The sequence below is a fragment of the Pyxicephalus adspersus genome, chromosome 11, assembly GCF_032062135.1.
Source record: "Pyxicephalus adspersus chromosome 11, UCB_Pads_2.0, whole genome shotgun sequence".
Lineage (NCBI taxonomy): Eukaryota > Metazoa > Chordata > Amphibia > Anura > Pyxicephalidae > Pyxicephalus > Pyxicephalus adspersus.
The window spans coordinates 3,880,759-3,905,413 of record NC_092868.1 but is presented as its reverse complement, the minus strand read 5'-3'; the positions used below and the strand labels follow the sequence as shown (position 1 = coordinate 3,905,413).

At 38.0% G+C, this 24,655-nt stretch overlaps 1 long non-coding RNA gene across 1 annotated transcript; it reads right to left on the bottom strand.

Annotated features, from left to right (window-relative positions):
* Nucleotides 1-6,855: 6,855 nt before the first annotated feature.
* On the bottom strand, nucleotides 6,856-23,808 carry LOC140340524 (uncharacterized). The gene is made up of 4 exons (XR_011922664.1): nucleotides 23,761-23,808; nucleotides 9,020-9,178; nucleotides 7,484-7,654; nucleotides 6,856-6,985 (listed from the first exon to the last, which is right to left on the bottom strand). It is a non-coding gene; the product is annotated as an uncharacterized lncRNA (long non-coding RNA).
* Between the last annotated feature and the right edge of the window lie 847 nt (nucleotides 23,809-24,655).

The following is a 24,655-nucleotide window of genomic DNA, read 5'->3' as shown; positions in this document are numbered from 1 at the left end:
TCTCCCACATGGACATAAATATAGGAGGGTTACAAAGAAATGACCCGGCACCAAGTCTCACATGTGAATACAGCAAATTTTGGTAGCTACTGTGGTCACTAATCAATGGCACTCCCAGAAAACATAAACTGAACATACAAACCCCAAGATAAGGACTTGCATGTTTTCCATAGGGTATCCCCATGTAATTATGACTCCAGTGCCTGGACTATTTTAAAATGAATAAATAAAATGTAAATGAATTACAAATAAAATACAAAATCATAATTATTTATATCATATAAATCAAATCAACTATTTAAAAAAGTGGAAAAAATAGCATCCCAGGATAATATATTTCCCCTGAATTATATAGGAATCACAGCCCAAAAAGCTTTGAAAAATTGGGGCTAAAACCACCTATTGAGCAGAAATTTAAATCTATCCACTGCCAGAGAAGGAGGAACAATAAATGGACATTAGTATAACATTTATACATTGTTTGTTAGTATAGGCTTAGGGGGTTTTCTAATTTGGGATGGGGCAAACAGGGGGAATCCTAAGCCTTGAATTGGACTTTCAGATAACAAAGGGGGATAGGAACAGGAAAAAACAAACACCCTTTTCCATTATAATGCCCAAGGTCAAAACTGTCCCTCATGTTTTTATGCATTAGAGATTGGTACCCATACCCAGTCCTGGTGATAAGGAAATGTGGCCAAATATCACCATTAATTCTTACCGGTGCTGCTGCCAAAAGATGGTGCTCTAATTGTGCTCCGAGATCTACTGGGAAGCCGATACGTCCCTTTACCTCCCCACCTGCTGCTTATACATACTGTAACTCGTCTCAATTTTGAATTGATTGTGAATTTTATAATTTGGTTATATAGGAACAATGGAGTACATTTTCATATGAAAATAGCAAATTGAAGGAGAGGACAGCCAATCAGAATTACTCCTTAAATGTTAACTCGCAGTATGTGCTTTAAAATCAAATAAAATATATTTATACCCAACAATGTACTGCTCAAAACTTGTCTGTATGCATCATTATTAGAGGACAATATAACGGGCAACTACAATATTATTTGGGGTATTTCAGTTAAGTTGTTGAGTTGAAGAGAAACACACAGGGGTTAGGTTATCCGTGGGTACCCAATGGCTGAAGGAGGAGAGGCTGGCAGTGGTAGTGGTGGAAAAGGACAGAGCCACACACACATTCCCAATAATATACCCCCTCCAACATATGCACATTAGGACTTCTCCAATGAAATTCAAAATATACTTGTATTGGAGGAGACGCCACCTCCAATACAAGTACATTTGAATTTTTCTCACCAACCAGTTTAGTTCTGCTTAAAGCATAATTAAACCAATTTTTTTTACACTCACCCGTCCCCATTCTGTTGTGGGCACTACCATCTTCTTCTCTTACTTGTTTCAATCTTCATCTTGATTGGCCGGACCAGGATGACAGAACTCTCATGCAGGAGTGCGGAAGTCTATTCAGTCCCAGCAGCTGCAGGAGAAGCCGCCATGTGCCGGAAATCCTTTCCCTTTCTGCAATAAATTCCTGCGTGGCTGCAATTTAGGTGTCACTTTTAGTTTAACTTCTTGTGGTTCACAGGATTCAAAAAACCTTTCCTTTGAAGAATCAGTGAAAACAAGTAGAACTATTGCTCATTCTTCAGTGAGATGCCACCTACAACACACACATTGGTTACTTTCTCACCCCTAGAGCACACATTGGTCTTATTCCAAATAAATGCCACTTCCAGCACATTGGGTCCGATTTATCAAACATCTACATGACTAAAGAAGACAGACTATCATGGGTGAACCTGGGTGATCCAGCAATTTGGAAGCCTGACATATCAAATATCTGTGTGCGCCAATCTTGGAGCGGACATGTTACCAACATATATAAATGCCAGCAGTTATTTCCATTAATGAAAGTTGTAAAGTATTTTATGCTTTGTGGATATCCCTTCCCTATTCTACCATATAATACTGACCCATAATGGAGATGACATATAAGAAGGATGCAGTGGGAGAGATATCTATAAGGAGACAATAACTGAGAGTTTTTTTTTATAAAAGAATTTCTCTTAGATCGGGGGAGTTCAATCTCTACAGCGGTGGATCAATGGTAAATCGCAACACCATCATTTCATCTGATATTTGGGAATATTGAAATGTTCACTGACATTGAGCTGAAATAAATGGTTTGGAAAACTGATCTGAGAAAATGATAAATTATAAAATGAAATCCTGTAATAATGAATAAATGACGGGGAGTTTGGGGAATGGAGCAGCCTTGAAGAACACAACTGAATGTATGTACACCAAGATGGGGAAAAGAGGGGAACTAGATGAGAATAATGAGATTTGTAAATAAGGAAATTGTTGGCGTGGTATGATTGCACAGTGGTAGGTGTATTATATTCCTCAGATATATATACAGAGGATTTGCAGAACATTCCAACAATCCAACTTCATCAGCAGCGAGAACACTGAGAAGTTTCCTGATCTCTGTACAGGTGAGTTGAGTTTGTTTTCCTCTGATCACAGATTCATCCATAGCAAATAATTATTTATTGAAGCAAACTGTAAGTAAAGCAATTTAATGGAGCCGAGTCACAACTATTTATAAAACAAAATCAATGAGAAGGAAGCTTGAAGTTTTCATTATGTGTACTTCAAATATTAATTATTTTTATTATGTACTAATTGTAGATTCTGTTCAACACAGATCAGCTCTAATCTTTCATATCTTGTAAGTAAGGCAGCTCAAAGTCGCTGCAATAATCTTTAAAAAAGACAATGAGAAAGAAGCAGAAAGAGATGAAAATATAGTTATGGAACAAATGTGTTTTAGTTTGTGAAACTGATCAAGGAGACCTCTACATCCCCTAAACATATTGTTTGTACAGAATGTGCTGATAAATAACACCAGTCTGGACTTTTTATATGAAGATGTCCTCTTTATACCATAGCAGACCATGCTACTACTATTGGCTATGGGTTCCCCAATATATAGGTAAACCAGCAATGGTATGTGATCGCCGGCAGATGGGGGTATCTGAACCCCGGTTTCCCAGTTTAGTTTCTTGTTCAGCCCCCCAGGAGCCAGAAATTATATCATAAAGCATTAATAGTAGTTGTGTCTCTGTTTTCCAGATCTTGGGAGCTATGAAGTTCATTTTCCTGTCCCTGATCGTGTTCTTCATACCAGGTGATTTTGTTTTATACAAACATCTAAATATGAGTTCAAAATCTTAATTATTTGGTCAAATAAAAATTGTTTTACTAATCAATGGATATTTTTTATTTTCCTAACAAATCTGTGTGATCCCAACAGGTTTGTAAATGTATTTATTTATTATATATACCAATGGATCGGCTTCAATACAAAAAAAACATTTTTTACATGATGAAATAAAGGTTTTAGCTCTCGCTTAATATTCAGCTTGTGTTGGGAGAGGGAATTGTCCAATTACGTACAGTACACGTAAATGTATATGTTGTGTAGTATTTGGATGTGATGTTCACAGTTACACATCATATATCATAGCCATACAAACCTATATTGGAAGATTCTCCCACAGATATAGATATCAATGTATAGTAGAGATGTGTAATTTATTTATTTTTATTCCACCAGCATTGCAATGCAAGGTTAACATCCCACGGACACTATGTAAGTAATCTCTGAACCTCTGTATACTATACCAAACTCTTACTGAGCATATACATGTGTGCATAGCTTGCATTTTATTTTTGGATAGAGTATGGAAGAGGTAAAACCCAACCACGCCATGTCCCCAGGACCAATTCGGATACAAATATCCTAAAATGTCCTGGAAGATGTGGGCTGCAATGTGGGTGACACAACCTGCCGGAGAGAGGAATGTAAAGGCTATTTTACTGTAGAGTTATTTCTTGCAATTCTTGCCCCTGCCTGCAGCAGACTGATGACATCATCTCAGCCTAGACACAGTCACTGATAGGACAAGGATGGCTGTTATGGAAATGATACCATTGCTGTATATTGTGCCATACCCAGAAATGTATACCTGTAGGTTGGTAAGGTTACTGACTGGTCCACTTGAAGTAGCCATTTTCTTCTGTACATTCATCAGCATGGAGACTTAGTATAAGATTATTCTAATACCAGTATTCATCCTAATCAATCATATCTGTCATCTCTTCCTTTGCAGTGCCTCCATGTTATTTTCAACACACTGGTGAAATGTGGAGCAGATCCCTCCCAGCTTATTGTCTTGAAGGAATAATCCCCAATATTTTGGATGTGTTCATCTTGGTCTGTGTTTGTGATGAGCACCATATTTATCGTAATAACAGCTTTGTGGAATGCATTACGAATGAGGAATGTAAGGCGCTCCTTACCCTCTAATGAATAAAACATTCACAAGATTTGGGAATGGAAACATCAGCAATAAATTAGTTGTCATAAAAGTTTATCAGACTAAAATCTGTGTTTTGTTGCTTTTTTTTGTGAATTCAAAATGTCACTGTGAATGATGTGTGGGCAGATATAACAGAAACAATTCAATGTGGCTCTGTAATCATTAATAGATTATTCAATGTGTTTTAAATAAACGCAATATCACTGCCTGAATATGACTTGGTATCTTGTAATCATTGCATAGCTAAGACTGGAGAAGGGAGAAGCAGCACATAGAGCCAATCAGTTGTTCTGTAGTGTGTCAGTCCTAAGAAAGAACATGCGGCAGTCTTATTTGGGATTTAGTTCTGCAGCATCCACTACAATATGAATATTATGTTATGGGGCCAGTGATCATTTCAGTTATAACTGCCAGGAGAATACGCCAGTGTATTCTTACCACCCTAAATTTTTGGCGTCCGATTCCGGATGGCGATTACGCATTCGCTCACGAGCTTCGGATTTGGCTCGATGAATCAGGCTCCCTGTGTCAATGGATGCAGGAAAGGGAAACATCAAATACCAGTGGAAAACAAGATGGCATTGTTTTTTTATTATTATATTATATAGTTATTATATCAGTCTTAATATTTAATAGACACATATAAATAATATTGTGCTTTTACTATTTTTTTAATGATTCGTTCTATACCTGTCAATAAGAGCTATAGTTGGGTTCAGCCAATCTAGCCTCAGGACAATACCAGCTCTATATAATGAATAGGAGAGAGAGGGGAGAATTTGTAAATATGAGCATTTCTGTGGCATGAATTTACATTGGTAAACATAATATATATATATATAATATATATATTATATATATATATATATATATTTATATATATATATATATATATATATATATATATATAAATACGGCAAATTTGCAAAACTATCAAACAACTCAAATTCATCAGCAACAGGAACGCTGAGAAGTCTCCCCTCTGCATAGGTGAGTTTAACGTTATGTTATACATCCATCACATAGAACTAAATGCTTTTTTTTTAAAAAAAAAAAACAAACTTCAACTTGCAAAGGCAGTTCATAGCAACCAACATGCAATAAGTGTTTCAAAAAATCAGATTACGAGGATGTATTTTTAATTAATAGATGGCAGCATTATGTGGATTTAAAAGTAGCTATTACTATATACTGAATGTATTTGATTTGCAGCCCCGATGAAGGAGACCCATAAATCTCCAAACCGTGTTGTTTTTTTACAGAATATGTTAATAAAAAAAATCAAATCTGTGCAAAAACTGTTAGAAGTTCTCTCTGATTTATATCCTAAGCATAACATATCTAAACATATATATATATATATATATATATATATATATATATATATATATATATAGGAAGTATTATGATTTGTATCTCAAACAGCAATAACACCAAAAACATAAATATACATTTCTAATTTATGAGATGTGGCTTTAAAATATATATTTGTTACAGTTTGGTTGACTTTTATATGGTTTTTGGTATGTATCACTTTGTGAATAATGATGATTAAAGTTTCTTTACCTTACAGCAAGGTGTGCAGTGTTCTTGTGTGATATGAAATGATAAATAGATTTCCAATCAGTGTCAGGTGACCCGTGCTAACTGCGTTACTGTTGCATTTAATGTGGAAATTTATAGGTTGTAAGAAGGATCATAACATGATGTCACTTGAAAAAAATTGAAAAATTGGAAAATATAGAGATAAGCTTACATCAAAGTGGGGAGATCAGCAGTTGGGTCATGTCTTTAGTTTAATCAAGGGCCCATGGATGATAGTTAGGTCCAAGAATTCAAGGTTAAGCCCGGACAACGATTGATATATTATTAAGAAGAATAAGTGGGAATATATGTTAATTTTATTGTGCACACAATAAGTTTCTGTTGAGTAATGTTATATCAGATAGGTCACACCTCAAAATTGTGTGCTTTTGAAATGGGAAAACCAAAAAAATAGAACTTTAAGCTGTATTTAAAAATTCTTCACCCATTATTAGGCTGTTGGGTCATTCGCAGCCATTCGAATCCCTATAAATCGCTCATTTCAATGCAAATTAAACCAAAACTCATTCTGCCTCCTAGTGGCCAATTATAAAATGTGCACAGAAGTCACAATGGTGAATGCTGCATCTTCTATTACACTGGGCAACAAACATTTTCTTTGCCAAACAGATTAAAGTCATTTTAGGTTATGTTTGATGCATAGATTCTAAATATAGAGGGTTGAATGATGCTGGACATCAGACTGAGGGCATCTAGTGGTGGAAAGGAAGAACTGCAGAGAATAACTTTGTGCTTAAGGTGAATATTACAGCAAAAAGTTCCTTTTTTTACCTCTTGGTTGGCTAAGGAAAAGCATGTTAAATAAAGCAGAGATCTACTTTTTTATAATATTTTTTTTATTGCTGATGCATTTGGAAATAAAGCACATGTCCTCTTTTGCATATTTCATGTTATCCATTTTTAGAACTTTTCATTTTCTCAAGGACAAGGTGGAAGCTGCTGTTTTTATCAGACAGATGTCTTTTCTTCTGAAAGAAAATCAATGATGTTAAAATTAAATTCATGGATTAAGAAAAAAAAAATTCATAAAATTAGAATTGCACCTCTACAAACACCTCTTTTATTCCTCTGCCCGAAACATGAACAAGTCAGACCGGTGCACTTTATCACACAGCTGAACTATATGGCATTGACTATGGATGTGGCCCATTATATTTTGTTTTTTGATTTATTGAGGAAGGGTGAACATTCAGATGGGGAGACTTCTTTTCATATCCTTGTCACTTAAATTTAAAAATGAATGCTGCGTCATAAAACTCAGGTCTGACTATAAAGGAGTCCCCAGGTCAGAAAGTCTCAAGGCAATGCCTCCGGTCCATAAATCAGGGTTTAGAAAGATGTAAGTTTGAAATAATTTTTATGGAATATTTTTTCTATGTGGGCCGCAGTCAGCAGCAGGTTGAAGCACATGGCACATATTGACATAATATGGGTACTCTTATATTATATATTATTTTGGTACTCACACTTATTGCATTCATGTTGTGGAACACAGCGATCCCCTTTGATGACATATCCTTCCTTTTTACATACACAACCTTTTCTGCACATCATATCACACATCTTATCAGGGGGCTGACAGTAGGAAAAGCAGCCAGAGCAGTCTGACATCTCAGCTCCGATTGGGCAAGAATTACCTGTAATGAAAATATATTCATCATATTACAAAATTATTTCATTATTCTTTCCTTCCCTTATTCCATTCACAAGGGTCTCTCCTAACAAGAATGGATAAACTGATACTATGGAAGTTAAGTTACCCATCCCGGATAAAGGGTGAAGCTGCAGCTTTGGATTTGTAACTATTAAAATGTTGGAGAAAATGATTATCAGATCTGCATTATGGTCTGATGGTTCAATTATAAAGTAATTCATTCCCAGCCGAACCTAAGGTGGTGGAAACCCTTAGGTGTGTAAAGGCTGCAAAATATTCAGATACTCTTACTCATATCATATTCCAAATCATCACTATCAATATCATCGTCATCATCACTATCATCAATATCATATTCCAAATCATCACTATCAATATCATCGTCATCAGCATGATCATTATTTATCATCCCCTAAATCATCATCTTATCATTGTTATGTCATGTTTAATATTGTAATGATTAAGATAATGATATAGATGATGATTATATTCATCATCATCATCATCATCATCATCTATATAATTATCATAATCATTAAAATAAAACATAACAAAATAAATACAAATATCCCCCATTGTTCCGGCTTCATCAACCCACTTCTCCTAAAGCTTCGCTATACAAATGAACAATAAAACAGAACAATGTTTTAATATAGTAAAAAACAAATCAGAAAGAAAAGGAGTTACCAAGAACTAATTGTAGACAATATTAAAGATATCTTAGATATATATAGATATATTATAGATAATATTAAAGACAATATAAAGTCAAATATAACAATTCTAAGCAGCAAGCTTACATTCATGTGTGAGTAATATGTCAGCTCCCAGCCTATAGGAAAACTCCATGTCCATGATTCCTTGCATTGTGTTATGGATGGGGTGTTACACTTGTAGTCTCAGCTCACTACAGTACAATGGGGTGGCTACAAATGATAACATGGAGCATGAATTGTAGCCACAGGAATGTAGGAAATGAAGCTCTCTGCATCATAGGAAGGATTTTCATGCAATATTGTGTATGTGCAGATCCAGGGACATGTTTTTCATTTGCAAATCAAAAAGCTACATCCTAACATCATGCAAACTTCCTACAAGAGCTGCTACCAGCACATCTGTTACACAGAGGCGAGCCAGCTGTCAAACGGTTAAACCCCACTGATTGTACAAAAAGGTAGATGTGGTGTCCTCTGCAGAGCTCTAGAGGGCGCCCCCTGTCCTGTGTGACATTCCACCCCTGGTGCCCCACTTACTGCATAGGAAATGTGAACACTCAGCCAGTGGTGAGGTTATGTTTGCTCCCCTTTAAAACACAGCAAATAATTACTGAATATATGGAATTACTCACATTCTGTTACTAGAACACAGCGATTCCCTTTTATAACTTGTCCTCTCCCCTTGCATACGCAACCTTTTTCGCACTTAGGAGTACATGGTTTACCAGGGCGCGGACAATAAGCTGAACAGCCTGAGCAGTCTGACATCTCAGCTCCAATGGGGCAAATCACTTTAGGGAAATTGTATTATTAAAATATCATATTTAAAAAGATTGGTAAGGCCTCAAAAAGACAAAAAAAAAAATAATGATTCTTATCAATGGGCAACACTTTGCTGTATTTACTAATTTTTTTTCCAACAATTATCAATAATATATATTCAAATGTAAATAATATATATAGAAAAATATAATATATAATAAATGTAATAATAAATGCAAACCAAGACTCATTCTGCCTCCTAGTGGCCAAATAAAAGAGGCGCACAAAAATCACAATGGTGAATGCTGCATCTTCTAATGAATAAATGGCTGAATCTGGGTTGAATTGACAAGGAATCAATTTATAAGTTCACCCCTTTGAAATCCTTTACAACACATTATACCAAAAAGCACAAATAACCAAAATGAAGGTTATACCTAACAAAATATTTGCCCGCTTAAAGCCTGTCTGCTTCTACCCTTCTATGTATCTATGTATATCCAGGCCGGGCATACTTTTATAGAGCCAAATAATCAGAAGCGAGATATCCTTCTGAGACGTATCATGCGTACCCCACACACACATATGTATCTCTGTGTATATGCATGGCATGGAAGGAGTGCTTCAAGTACTTTTAGTACAGAATGTTTCTCTAGCCTGAGACACTTGGCTTGATTTATTAAAGCTGAAGAAGATAGACTGTCATGGGAGAACCTGGGGGATCCAACAAGCCTGAAATGCAAACTTGTTCAACCCTGGACCAGATCTATTCTATATTTGCTGGTTTACCAAGGTTCTTCCATGATAATCTATCTTCTCCAGTCTTGGAGAGTTTTAATAAATCAAACCTTGGTCCTGGTTTCTCTGGAGGAGTACCGGGGGAACCATGATGTGGGGTGCCAGGTAAGTACCAGTGATCAAGCAAACGTACGGCTGCCCCTTAGCTCTAACCAGGGCATGGGAGATAAGTCCTGAGCAGCAAAGGGGTAAAGGGAAACTAAAACTTTCCTTCCTTGCCATGGATTTCTCCCTAAAATCTGGATATAACCAATACTGATAATTATATTTGGGAAAGATTAGCTGTGTTCAGTTAGAAGAAGGTGGGAATGGAGGAAGGACCGGAGGGGTGAATATTGGAGTTCAGTGTTAAAGAAATGAATGAATGAAGAATGAATGGAACCATAAAGCCTGACTAATTTTAGGCTAATTGATGCCTACTGAACCCTTCCCACCTAAATAAGGCACACCCAATCTATATGCAAACTTTTCTTGTTACCTGTAGATTTGGAGTTAGTAATTAAGTTGGTGGCAACATTGCAACATAGTATTTTTAGTGCAGGAATCTGAAGTCAGGTAATTATTATTTGGAGAAGTGGATTGAGGAAGATGGAACTTCGGTCTTTTTTTATAATAATGATGTTGATCAACATGATAACGATATACATGATGATTATATGGATGATTATGAATTGATAATATTGATGATGATGAGGATGATATTGACAATGGTATTGATTAAGATGATGATATTAAAGTGGAACTAAACCTGCATGACTCACCTAACACCATTCTATCGCAGGACGCCACCATCCCGATTGGACGTTCGGGGATGTTGTAAATCCCGCTCAGGCATGTGGGAGTTCATTTATTCCCAGCACACACAAGGGAAACTAGAGGGATTGTGGAATTTTCATTGGAAACCACAACATGCACATCTCAGCTTGCCTTTCCCTTTCTAATCGTGTTTTTTTTACAATGGGACTTTAGTTCCACTTTAATTCAAATGATATTCACGGTAATAATGACAATGATATTGATAATGATCCAATAGTATAGCAGTGATAAGAGTCTGAATATTTGGCAAGGGTTCCACCATTGCCTTGGGTTGTGTTAGGAAGGAAACAATTAATCTACAATTGAACCATCACACCCTGATGCAGACTAGATTCAGATTTATCCCAATATTATATCCGTTACAAATCCAAAGCTGCAGCTTCTCTCCTTTTATCTGAGATGGTTAGTTTAACAATTCTGCAACAGTACTCATTATATTCATATAGTATAAGAAGAGACACTTGTGTACGGAAGAAGGAGGGAAGGAAAGAAGGATTTTTTTGTAAATAAATAAATGGAATATTAAATTAATTTAATTTACTTTACATAAAGATAACCCAACTTTATTTGACATTCTGATCTTTACAAACATTTGCCAGCCTTGGAATTGGAATCATGTTTTGTAATATAATAAATCTATTTTAATTACAGGTATTTTAATTTGAAACATTTAATATAAAAAAAAATGTAACTTCATTGTACATATTCATTGTCATTGTTTGGAGTTTGGATGGATCCTTTTGCAAAACTTTATAAAAACATTTTATTGTGTTATTTAATATAGTTTACTAATTTTTTTTAAAGGTATTTACAATTTTTATAACAAGCTGTCTTATATTTGTTTTAATAATAAAAAGCCGCCTAATCTTTGGTTATAATTTATCATTCTAATTTGGCTGTTGGGGAGTTTCCAAAATCGTCTTTTACTGGAGAACATTCTCCTATATTATTGTACATTGGTTTATTTTTTATTTGAATTTATTAGATTATATAGATAATCTTTGTTATTATTATTAGGATTTGTTATAATAATGGTAATTTAGGTTATAAAAAAGAAATTAATAATAAATACCAGCAAAGCATCTTATATCATATCATACCTGATAGAACCACGAGAAAAACTCGGAAAGCCGTCATGCTCACTGATTGGTTCCTAGGAAATTAGAACAAGGGAAAGATAATTGCTTTATATAAATAAATAATGAAATAAGGAAATACAATGTAACATTTGATTTTTGTTATGATTAAATTATTATAGGTATTATGTTTTATATTTTTGGTTTGGGTTAAATGAGCTTCTGATCCCATCTTGAGCCATTAAAAAGCATATTGCAACAAAGCTCCTCTTTATTAAAAAAGCCAAAATGGCAAATTCTACCTAAATCTCACAATTTTTCTCTTCATTCTGCCATCCCCCAGCCTGCTGGGTTTGTCTCCGGAATAACACCGGTCAGTCAAGATAAAAACTCTGCAATCCCATGGTTACAACATTTCACCTTAATAGGTATTTGAGTGTTACCACCATTGGATAGAAAATATTTTTACTCCCAGATGATTAAAAAAAGCCTAAAAAAGTAATGCAGTCCTTACGTACATCTAATTCTTCCCACTGACCACCATACTACTATATGGTGAGCTATGGATAATAATTATAGCCGGGGTTCCCAAAGACCTGAAAATTATTTCAAGGGTTCCCCTGTGTTAAAAATGTCAGCAAAGTCTGCTCTAAGGACTATTAAGCTGCAATATAATACAATTTTGCTTTGTGGGTACATAGCTTATATACATAGATGTTACAGCTCTTTGGTTCTCTTGCCTCTCTCTGTTTTCATGGTTTTTATGGTTGGGGAAATAAAGCAAATTTTCTCACCTTGTTGGACGGTGTTGGAATAAATGTCGGAGATCAGTTTCTCTTGCACAGGTGACACACAATGTAAAGAAATATTGGGCATAGATCCTTATATATTGCCCAGTTACGCAAACAACCTTCCGGTTATATATATAAATACATAATAATCCTCATTACCCAATCACCCAATTTATGAAAAATTGCGCAGTAAAATAAACAACATCCTGTTCTTTTTTTAAACTCATGACCTATTAATTTTTAGTCATGATTGCACCTGCATTCATGAGACAGACACACCCCATATCTCAGGGAACAAAGCATAGGGCCCATATATTTCCTTGTGGTGCAATAACACATAATATGTTACATGTTTGCAGACCAACAATGTAATGCACTACCAAAGTTTTGGGGTGCCCTATAATGCAGGTGCATTGGGCTCTTTACAAATAAATGGATGAAGGATTTCATGGTTTCAATGCCTCTCATGAGCTCTGCTGTCTCACATGCACAGATAACAGGGATACTTGGTGTATCCGCATTGCTGACCAAGAAGGAAGCATACCATTTTAAGGTCAACACGGATGACCCAATTGTGTTGGTGATATTGCAACAACTCAATGACTCTCTATGTCTGCATATTCTTCACAAAGAGAAACTGAATGGCCAGCTGGGATTGACCCAAACATATTGCCATTGTGAAGGACGACACACTTTAAGCTCCGCTTATCGATGAATAGTCGCCATTCAGTTGAGGTATAGGGCCTAATTTTTTAAGCAAGTGCCCGTAAGCTTGCTGCGCATATATACGTGCTGATATACAAGGCGTATTTCTGCTAGCCGGGTGCTAGCACACTCGCCTTCGCTTGCCAGCCAGATTACTGCCAATTAAGGCGATTAGTAAAAGATTAGCGGTAGATGCAGGGGAAGGCGTGGCGTTTGGCCACCTGCCGTATCTGGCAGGGGGAATAATCCCTGGGAGTCCTCCACTGTAGGACAGAAGCAGCAGCAAACTGTTGGAGGCAGCAGCACAAGTTGTCAAACAGGTCTGAGGTGTGTGCGGAGCACCAGTATGCTGGTAGATTTATTGAGAGGGCAGAATACAATCATACAGCCACGTCATGTGGAGAGTACTGTGGACTGGGTCTCAGGGACCTTAAGTGCAGCAGGCTGTTCTTCTGCAGCAGCAGCAACCATTCTGCTGGACGCAGGTTTTGTGGCGTCAGACAAAGTTTGTCACCGCAAGATGGATACTCCAGTGACCCCTTCAGCTCCTCTAGCCCCAGTCCCTTCAGCCCACTCTACCAGAGTTCTGCGCAAGGCATCAGGCTTTGGGCCCAACCAACAAAAGAGTCATTGAGCTTAATTCGCGTCCAGTCCACTTATTGGCCTTGCAGCTACTTCCGTACAGCATTGTGGACTTGGCTCCCTTCCATGACCTGATGGCCTGTGCCGAGCGGCGGAGGAATATACCAAGCAGGCATTACTTCCCCTGCACAGCTGTACCCAAATTACATGCACATGTAATAGGTAACCTCTCCCAGTCATTGGCATTCTCTGTGTCTAGCCAAATCCACGTCACCATTGACAGCTGGACAACCAGGCAAACCCTCTCTTTTCGACATTCCTCCTGAAAGGCCAGCAGCAGAGGACACTGTGGTTAGGCGGGCAAGCCACTACGGCTCCTTCAAGCACACGCGTTGCCAGGCAGTGCTGAAACTGGTGTCCTTGGGGGAGAAAAGTCACACTGCCAGAGAACTCTTGTCCACTTTGCACAGAGAGTTTGAGGCTCGGCTGACGTCCTCCCGGCTCACAACAGGCAACGTAGTGTACGACAACGGGGCCAACCTTGTGGCTGCGCTGTGCATGAGCCACTTAACAAATGTGCCCTGCTTTGCTCACTTTCTGAACCTGGTGGTGCAGAAGTTCCTCCGCACATTCCCAGGACTGCAGGACTTATAAAGACAGGCTCACTCCATCTGCAGCCATGTCGGCCGATCCCCTACTGCCATTGTGGGGCCTTGCAAGATCTAGCGCCAACAGAGGCTGCCACCGCATAGACTCTGTAACTTGATGGAACTCCATATGTATAAATAGAAGAGGTGAGCCCACATATGGTCTTACTGATACAGCTGCCAACCCCATAGTGGATCAAAGCATAAAGAAAAAAAAGAGAAAGACAGGGTTTTTTGGCAAAATGCTTAAGTATATTTTTCAAATAAACACAGTGTAATTAGCACAAAAATAATAATAATAATTGGTGTGATACACGAACAAATGATATAAAGCAAAAATCTAATTTTAGAATAAAGGCATCCCTAGATACAAATAGGATATGCCTTGCTTACTAAACATAAAGTCATCTGACTATGAGTTACAACAGATGTACCAAGGCTCAAAAGTCTCTAACCTGACGCGTTTCGCCAGAAGGCTTCATCAGGGGGTGCATAGAGAGAGTCAGAACAACTGTACAATAGAAAATAATAATTGTCATTATACATATATCATTCAGAAATAATTTACACAACTAAGTACCATAAGGTGGCAATTAATATGTTGTTAAAAAGGTGCAGTTTCGATAACCCAGTGTGAACAAATAAATACAAGTGCAAACTCAAGATATTATACCTGTTCATACCTTGTGGTATACAACAGTGACAGTCTTTAAAAATAAGTGACTGTAAAAATAAGTAGTATAGTATGTATGGAAAAATTGTATTAGGAGAATACCAATTGATACCGAACAGTTTTATGGGATATGCTTATGATTAAGAATAGCTATGATAAGAGAATAACAAATTTAGACTCACTAGGTTGTTGAGATCTCAAATATAAAAAAGGAAAAAGAATAACGTTCTCTACTGATGAAAGAGGATATATACGACACTCATGCAACAGTCAAAGAATGGTAGAGCAGTGCTGAAGTATCAAGGTGGCTCCAAACAAAAAATAATTTTCAGAAGTGGAGTACCTAAAAATGTTCCCACAAGATGAATATTATTAGACTAATAAAAACAATTCCTTATTTTGGTCTGAGTTGTGATCAATTCCCTATGCTCACCTGTCTTGTTTACTAGTTGGTTCAGGCTGGTTCTCACACTCTCAATCTCTTTACCTCCAAAGCCTGACTCTAATGACTTTTTGCATACCACCAGCCTTTTTGTTTTATATCCGAGGCCTCCGGCTTCTATTTGTTGAACAGCCTTGGAAACATTCTTCATATTCTGGAAAATGTGTTTACCGTATTTTTTGCTATATAAGACGCACTTTTTCTTCCCCAAAACTTAGGGGGAAAAGTTAGTGCGTCCTATACGACAAATGTGTTAAAAAAAATAATTAAAATAGAGAACCCTGCCCCGAAGAGCTTACAATCTAGTAGGTGGGGGAATTTCACACACAATAGGATGGGAGATATGTAGTGGTGGGAAGTAGTGGTGGTTTCAAAAAATCAATTTGTAATGCTGAAGACCTCAGACAGTTCCCCATTAATTCTAATCCTCGCTGCTGGAGTCGTGTATAGAGCGTGGATCCACTGCTGGAGACGTTCGGGGAGACCCAGATGTTGCATAAAGAAAGGTCCAACTGACCCTGTCGAAAGCTGCGTCAGTGGACAGGAGCATTAGGGGGATACCTCGTGAATGAGCGTAGTCAATGACATTTAGTGTTCTTATAGTGTTATCTCGGTGTGGAAGAAAACCACTTTGATCAAGACCAACAATATCACGGGGGATAACCTATGGGCAAGAATAGCCATAAAGAGCTTCAGGTCTCAATTTAGCTACCAAATTGGCTGATAAATCGAACAGGCCTGGGGGTCTTTATCTGGCTTCAAAATCACTGAGACATGCGCAGATAGGGTATCAGGAGTAGGCATGTGACCCTGTGAGATAGCATTGAAGGTTTCAATCAGTCTGGGGCTGAGGGTATCGAAGTACTTTTTGTAATAAGTCTAAGTGAACCCATCTGGCCCTGGAGCTTTACCAGAGGCAGCTCGAGAAACAGCTGCCTGAAGCTCTTCTAAAATAATAGGTTTATTTAATAGATCTCAGGCTTCGCCCGTGATCTTAGGGAGCTGTGATTGTTCTAAGTACTCTATGATTTGGGGTAACTTGGGATCACCTTGATTCAGAGCGGGTCCTGGCAAAAAAATAAATAAAATATGTAGCATTGGCTCATATCCCCTCTCTAACCCATATAAAGGATATGTCACATGACAGTGACCACCCAGTGGCCATCCATGAAAACATTCTATATCTTGGTTTTACAAAACATCACTCAAAATTAGAGTGCAAACATAATATACCAGCGATATAGACAAGGTTTAACTTTTTCAGTGGTAGTTAGTTTAAAACAAATCATATTATGTAAGGTAACGAAACACTAACAAAGACTGTTTCTATACACTAGGCAAGCCTATGGCACATTACTATTAGCTGTGAGGGATTGACCCTTCTATAAGACTCAGAGAAAGTCTGCACGCATCATCTTACCACTCAGATACGGTAGTGTTGGATCTGGTATGTGCTTGGCTCTTCCCATTCCGCGAAATCATCACAAACTACCGTATTTTTCGCCGTATAAGACGCTCCGGAATATAAGACGCACCCAATTTTAAAGGAGGAAAATCTAGAAAAAAAGTTTCTGAAAGATTATTCCCCTTCTGATCACTCATGTGCCATTCATACCGGTATTCCCCTTCTGATCACTCATGTGCCCGGACAGATGCGCATTTCCTAACTCTGGCTATTGGGTTTGTTGTGGACAAGATCCAATGCCCTCCAATTACAAAGCATAGGTATGTGCTAAATGTGTTGATTTGTTTTCATTGTGGATGACGTTGATGGTTTTGGGTCATGTTTCAGCCTATTTTTTTAAGTAAGAGATTATAATTTAAATTTGGTACAATTTAGATGTGATGTAAAATTTAGAATTTAGAATAAATTTAAATGGCTCAATTAAAGTACTCTTAAAGTGAACATACAACAAAACCGTTCTTCAACAGATTAGGAATAATCTAGCATCATCTTTGTTTCCTATCACACTTTTTAAATATAGATTATTTTATTTAGTGTGTGTATATTGGAACCCTGATGAAGTGGACCCATAAATCCCTGAACTGTGTTGTTTTTACAGAATGTGTTAACAAATAAAACTGATGTGAACAAGAACTTTTCATATTCTTTTCTTGATGTATTTAATTACATTTCTGCAGTGTTTCCAATATGGTTCTGGTATATTATAAAACATCCTGAAGTTATCCTCAAAAAACTTTATCCGTTTAACCAGAAATACAGCAATGCCAACAAAACATTCAGTGATTATTCCCTTCAGCTTTTTAATTATGTTTCTCACTTTTTCCTATATTCTTGTTTGGTGAAATCATTGTCACCAAAATATATATATATATAAAAATGGATGTGGGGGGGTCCAGAATAGTGTTGGTCGATCGAACAGTGAGATATTGTTCAGGTGAGCGAATACCGAATTCGAACACCATTGAAGTCAATGCTGGGAAAATTCAGGTTATTTTTAGGGTTCAGGTTATTTTTAGGGTTCAGGTTATTTTTAGGGACTATTAAGGGCTGAAAGAACAATCAGATTGCTAGTTGTATGTGTTGAACTCTGCAGTTCCACTACGATTAATTAACCTCTAGTGCCCCGGGGGTCGCAGACTCTTCTCAATGATTGCAGCCCCTGACCATTGCTGAAGGTCATACAGGATTGGAATAATACAGCAGTGAACCTCAGTCAGATACAGAATTTTCAATGCCGATTTTCAATGTGCCAACTCTCCACAGAAAACCCGGTAGCCCCAGAGATGCCAGGATACCCTGCATGGTTATGGTGCCTGGTTCTGCACTCAAGGGATAAAAATATATACAATCCTCATTCACCTAATAAGAAGCAGCATTGTCTCTTTAGCATGGAGCCACGGAATATCTCCTCTCCGTCTTACTTCCATAGCATGGTTATGGTAATTCCCAAGAGAGTGGACACGCTGGTCAAGCAAGTTTTTTATGCCGGATATTAAACTGGGAGATTTGAGGGTCCTTTTGTAAATTCTGTTGCAGCTTGCAAAGTAATTAATATGGTAGATTAAAAAAACAGCCAATCACAAATGCACAGGTAACAGCAAAGTTCTGGGGAGCAGGAAAATTATTTATAAAGTTGAACTAAAGGTTTTAAAATCTGACATCAGCCAGGGCTTATTTGCAGAAAGGGACAGCGTGAAATACGCATTGTTTATTGTCTGATTGTCAGCTCATCTGTCAACCCAGTCATCTTACCTGTTCTTGTTCCATCATGGGCGCCACTATCTTCCTTCTTTTCTTCCTTATTCCGATCTTCGACCATCCGGATTGGTCAGGCCAGGATGGCGTCATTCAGTCTCAGCACCCACAAAGGAAGCCAAGATGTGCCTGGTGCCAAGACTCCTGACCTGGCCAATCAAGATGGCAAAATAATAACAATAAAGTGAAGAAGGAAGATGGTGGTGCTCACGGTGGAACCAGGACAGATGAGTATAGACTTAGTATACCGCCTGCAATGCCACCTGAGTGGATCAATTAGATTACATCAACTGGTGGTACTCACCAGAACATCCGTTTTTACGCATTTCTTTAAAATTCCATTTGCTTTGTCAATGTATTTTTGTAATTTTCAGTATTGTATCTTTTGTAAAACAATCTTTTGTATTTTCTGAATAACCTTGGGCCATTGTCAATGAAAAGATGTTATTAGAAGGATTATGACAATAAGGGGGGATTTATGAATATGTTTTAGTTTTTGTACAGCAATGTAATGTTGGCCGTTGTCTCTAGTAGTTTTTCCTGCTGCAGGAGGTGACCTCACCACCATCTCTGGTTTCAAAATTGATTGGGAAAGCAGAAGGGGACTTCCCACCATCCCTGAATGTATAGGTGATTGGAAACAGGAGGTAACTTTCCCTGCGTCTCTGAACTCAAAGAGTTTTTGGAAAGTAGGATATGACGTCCCACCATACCTGGATTTAGAGGTGGTTAGGAAAGCAGAAGGTGACTTCCCACCATCAATGGATCCATAGGTGATTGGGTGAACAGGAGGTGACCTCCCACCATTCCTAGATCTATAGGTAATTTGCAAGCAGGAGGTGACCTACCACCATTCCTAGATCTATAGGTAATTTGCAAGCAGGAGGTGACCTACAAGGTGGCGTTTTCTCTTGTTGGGAGGGGTTGTTATGCCAAGAAAACCTACATTTTAATCTAATGCAATGGAATACCAAGTTTTGGGGGGCCCTAAAATGAAGGTGCATTAGAGCCTAATAAATATAAATGAATACAAGAATGAATGTTACATTCCTTACAGTGAATACTCACTCATCTGGGGAAAGCAGCGTTGACACACTAGGTGGCTTGCTCTCCAATAAGGTTGCTTATTTGATATTTGCACCACTAGTAATTGAGGGGGCTCCCCTTCTATCTGGCTGTAATGTCCTGGTCAGCACCAGTCTTCACCAGACACCAGTCCCCCAATTTAATGCTGCAGTCTTCACCTATAGCAGTGTCTCCCAGCACTCGGCTGCCCCCCGACTTACTGCGCAAGGAATGGTGTCTGGGAACGGGCTGGCAGCAAGCTAGGAGCCCACAGATAAAGCAGTACCAAGATTCCAACAGAGCCAAGTCCAGAATACAGAGCGGAGGTCATACACAAGAGATCAGTCCACCAAACGAAGTACAAAGGAACAGGCATAAGCAGAATTGAGGTCACAAGCAAAGGACGGTCCAGGCTGAGTTCAAGCGGGTTGTCAGGAACAGACAAGATCAGCAACAATAAATCAGTTGAAAACACACTTCAGCACAGATTAGCCCAGCTATACGCTATAACAGGCACTGGTGACTGGTAAGAGGCTATAAGTTCCCAGCAGCCAATATCAGTGCAGGGCTATTCCAGGAGCTAATTGCCCTTGAATCCCCTTCAGCTGTGCACAGCCCCACCGAGTGGTTCTAAAGATGCGAAAACTCCATCAGGCTGCACGGCTAAAGGGAAGCAGAGGCTGCTGCTATCTTAGTTCTCCTGACTGCTGCAAAAGACATTGCAGGACAGAATAAATCATGTTTCATACTGCGATGGCGCACAGCACAGAGCACCCGGACAGATGCGCATTTCCTAACTCTGGCTATTGGGTTTGTTGTGGACAAGATCCAATGCCCTCCAATTACAAAGCATAGGTATGTGCTAAATGATGTTGGCGCTATATAAATCCTGTTTAATAATAAAAATAATAATTACAAATGGAACGAGACAGGGCTGCCCTCTCTCCCCTCTCCTTTTTTTACCCACAATTGAACCTTTTCTTCGTCATGTTCGTGCTAATACAAATTCTAAAGGAGTCAGAATAGAGACAATAGAACATAAAATTGCAGCATAGGCAGATGACCTACTTTTTTTATCTGCCCACATATGTCCATCCCAAATTTGATTACAGAACTTAAGCGATATACAGTACTATCCAACTATAAAATCAATTTCCAGAAGTCAGAGGGACTAAACATCCCATGTAATACACACAGATTATTATTGACCAACTTCCCCTTCAAGTGGGCCACCTCCTCGATTAAATATCTAGGCACCCAGATCCCAGCGAGATTGACGAATGTAGCTGACCTAAACTTCCTCTTCTCAATGAAATTCGCAAAGATCTCCATAAATGGAGACAACATGCATTTTCATTGTTTGGAAGGTGTAATATCCTAAAAATGAATGAGATGCCTCCGCTATTATACCTCCTACAAGCCCTGCTTGTTCAGATCCCTGTATGGATTCCTAAAGCTTTCAAATTAGAGTTTACCAAATTTTTATGGTTTCTAGACTCACCGAGATAAAACACTAAAATGTATGATGGAATGGCTTTCCCTGATCCTGTGTTATACCATAGAGCAACACACCTAGTGAGATTAATAGACTGGTGTATTAGCAAACATTCCAGGCTTTGGGTGCATTTAGAAAAGGAAGCCTCATTGATTCCGTTGGATACTCTGGCCTGGACTCCCTCGGCGGCTCAAAGTAACATGACCAAGCACCAGTTGATAGGTCCCACCTTAAAGGCAATTGCAAAATACTTTCAGACACAAGAGGTCCCCGATTTTTCAAATGTGGTGGGCCAAACAGTTCTTGGCCAAAAGCGAGGCACTTTTTGAAGGGAGATGCATGGGGTTCATTCACAGATCTACAAGCTGATCATGATCTGCCAGCTTTGAGTGTATGGCGCAGTATTCAATTGACACATTTTCTCCGATCCCTCCCTTCTCCATCTCAGTTTATCCGCCCACTCTTGCCTTTAGAATCTCTGTGCAACTCTCAAACAGGTGTTAGAGGTTCACTGTCATGTGCATATAGCATCCTCATTACACCAACAGATGGAGATACTCCAGTATTTGTGACTAGACGGGAGGAGGAGGACTTGAGTTTCAAATTCACAGACGAGCAACGGAGATGATACACTTAGGCCATAAAGCTTCGGTTAGCAATAAGTATCAAGAAATCAATTACAAACTACTCACTAGATGGTACAGAAGGCCCGTTAAGCTGGCAAAAAATATACCCTCATGTAGACACAACTTGTTGGAGATGTAAGGCGGCTCATGGCTCCCTACTTTATATATTTTGGAATTGTCGAAAACACTTTTTACGGAAGCTGTCGCAAAACTTAGCTATGACCTTACGTCTATAGATATAAGGAGTAGACCGGAACTGGCGTTGTTGCACGTTTCTAACATGACAAGGAAACAATATAAATTCTCTTTACTACCCCACCTCTTGAACGCGGCTAAAGCTTGCATTCCTCCATGTTGGAAGAGTGAGACACCACCATCGGTTGGACAATGGCTGGGGGGAGTTACAGATAAACATTGTATGGAAGATCTGATGCCCACAGACTCGGGAACTTCCAAAAAATTTACCCGTACTTGGTTTTACTGGATTAAGTTCAGTACCATTTCTGATTTTACTGCCTTCTCCTCCCAATTGTCACATGCTTAAAAGTTCCATTGATATCAAGGAAAGAACTAATTGCAATTTGTTGTGTATTATAAATGTTTCTGTTTTTACTGTACTTGTGAGCCCCCTCCCTTTTCCCCTTACCCCACCCCCCTCTTCCCTTTCCCCCATCCTTTATTTGTTACTGTATACATGGAAAAAATATGCAAACATGACTCATTCTGCCTCCTAGTGGCCAATTATAGAAGGCGCACAAAAATCACAATGGTGAATGCTGCTTCTTCTAATGAATAAATGGCTGAATCTGGGTTGAATTGACAAGGAATCAATTTATAAGTTCACCCTTTGAAATCCTTTACAACATATTATACCAAAAAGCACAAATAACCAAAATGAAAGTTATACCTAACAAAATATTTGCCTGCTAAAAGCCTGTCTGCTTCTACCCTTCTATGTATCTATGTATATCCAGGCCGGGCATACTTTTATAGAGCCAAATAATCAGAAGCGAGATATCCTTCTGAGACGTATCATGCGTACCCCACACACACATATGTATCTCTGTGTATATGCATGGCATGGAAGGAGAGCTTCAAGTACTTTTAGTACAGAATGTTTCTCTAGCCTGAGACACTTGGCACTGATTTATTAAAGCTGGAGAAGATAGACTGTCATGGGAGAACCTGGGGGATCCAACAAGCCTGAAATGTAAACTTTTTCAACCCTGGACCAGATCTATTCTATATTTGCTGGTTTACCAAGGTTCTTCCATGATAATCTATCTTCTCCAGTCTTGGAGAGATTTATTAAATCAAACCTTGGTCCTGGTTTCTCTGGAGGAGTACCGGGGGAACCATGATGTGGGGTGCCAGGTAAGTACCAGTGATCAAGCAAACGTACGGCTGCCCCTTAGCTCTAACCAGGGAATGGGGGATAAGTCCTGAGCAGCAAAGGGGTAAAGGGAAATTCAAACTTTCCTTCCTTCCATGGATATCAGTGTTTCTCCCTAAAATCTGGATATAACCAATACTGATAATTATATTTGGGAAAGATTAGCTGTGTTCAGTTAGAAGAAGGTGGGAATGGAGGAAGGAGCGGAGGGGTGAATATTGGAGTTCAGTGTTAAAGAAATGAATGAATGAAGAATGAATGGAACCATAAAGCCTGTGTTACCTTTATTGCCATCATTGTCTGGATTGCAGAATATCAGAGGAACAACTGTGGAAAGAAAGCCATTTGTGGTCATATAAAATGTGCAGAGCAATATGAGTAATAACATAACAAGATGTGATACAGATTCAGGGGGGTATTATTATCTACCCCAAGCATTTAAAGATGAAACAGATGAAGAACATACAGACACATATGTATCACTGTAACACATCACTAATTACATGCAAATATTTATTACATGCCAATCATGACTTTCCCAATGCATAATTACTGCTTGTTCTGCAGAGCTGGAAGACTGGATTGAAATTGGACAATTGGTAAGTAATTCTGGTTCCTGATGTCATGAATTAGAAACAATTGAAAACAATTTACAATGTTTAATTAAAAAAAAAAATCAAACATGCTACTTTATGTTCCTATTACTTCCCAGATCAAAAGTTAGTTAGTCAATTATTAATTAATAATATAATATTTTACTTTTTTTTATACTTATTTAGTTTTTTTTTAAATTCTTTTAGATAATTTTTATGACACTGTCTGTTATATCTCTTTTAATTATAAACTCCCCATATTTATACCCATATTTTTTGTAAGTTAAATATCAGTATTGGGGAGTTTCCAAAATCGCCTTTTATTTGTGAACATTCTCCTATATTATTGTACATTGGTTTATTATTTATTTCGATTTATTAGATTATATAGATAATCTTTGTTATTATTATTACGATTTGTTATAATAATCGTAATATAGGTTATAAAAAAGAAACTAATAATAAATATCAGCAAAGCATCTTATAATATTTTATTTATATTATTGGTTGAATAAATAAAGTACCTGAGAGAACCACGAGAAGAACTCGGAGAGCCGTCATGCTCACTGATTGGTTCCTAGGAA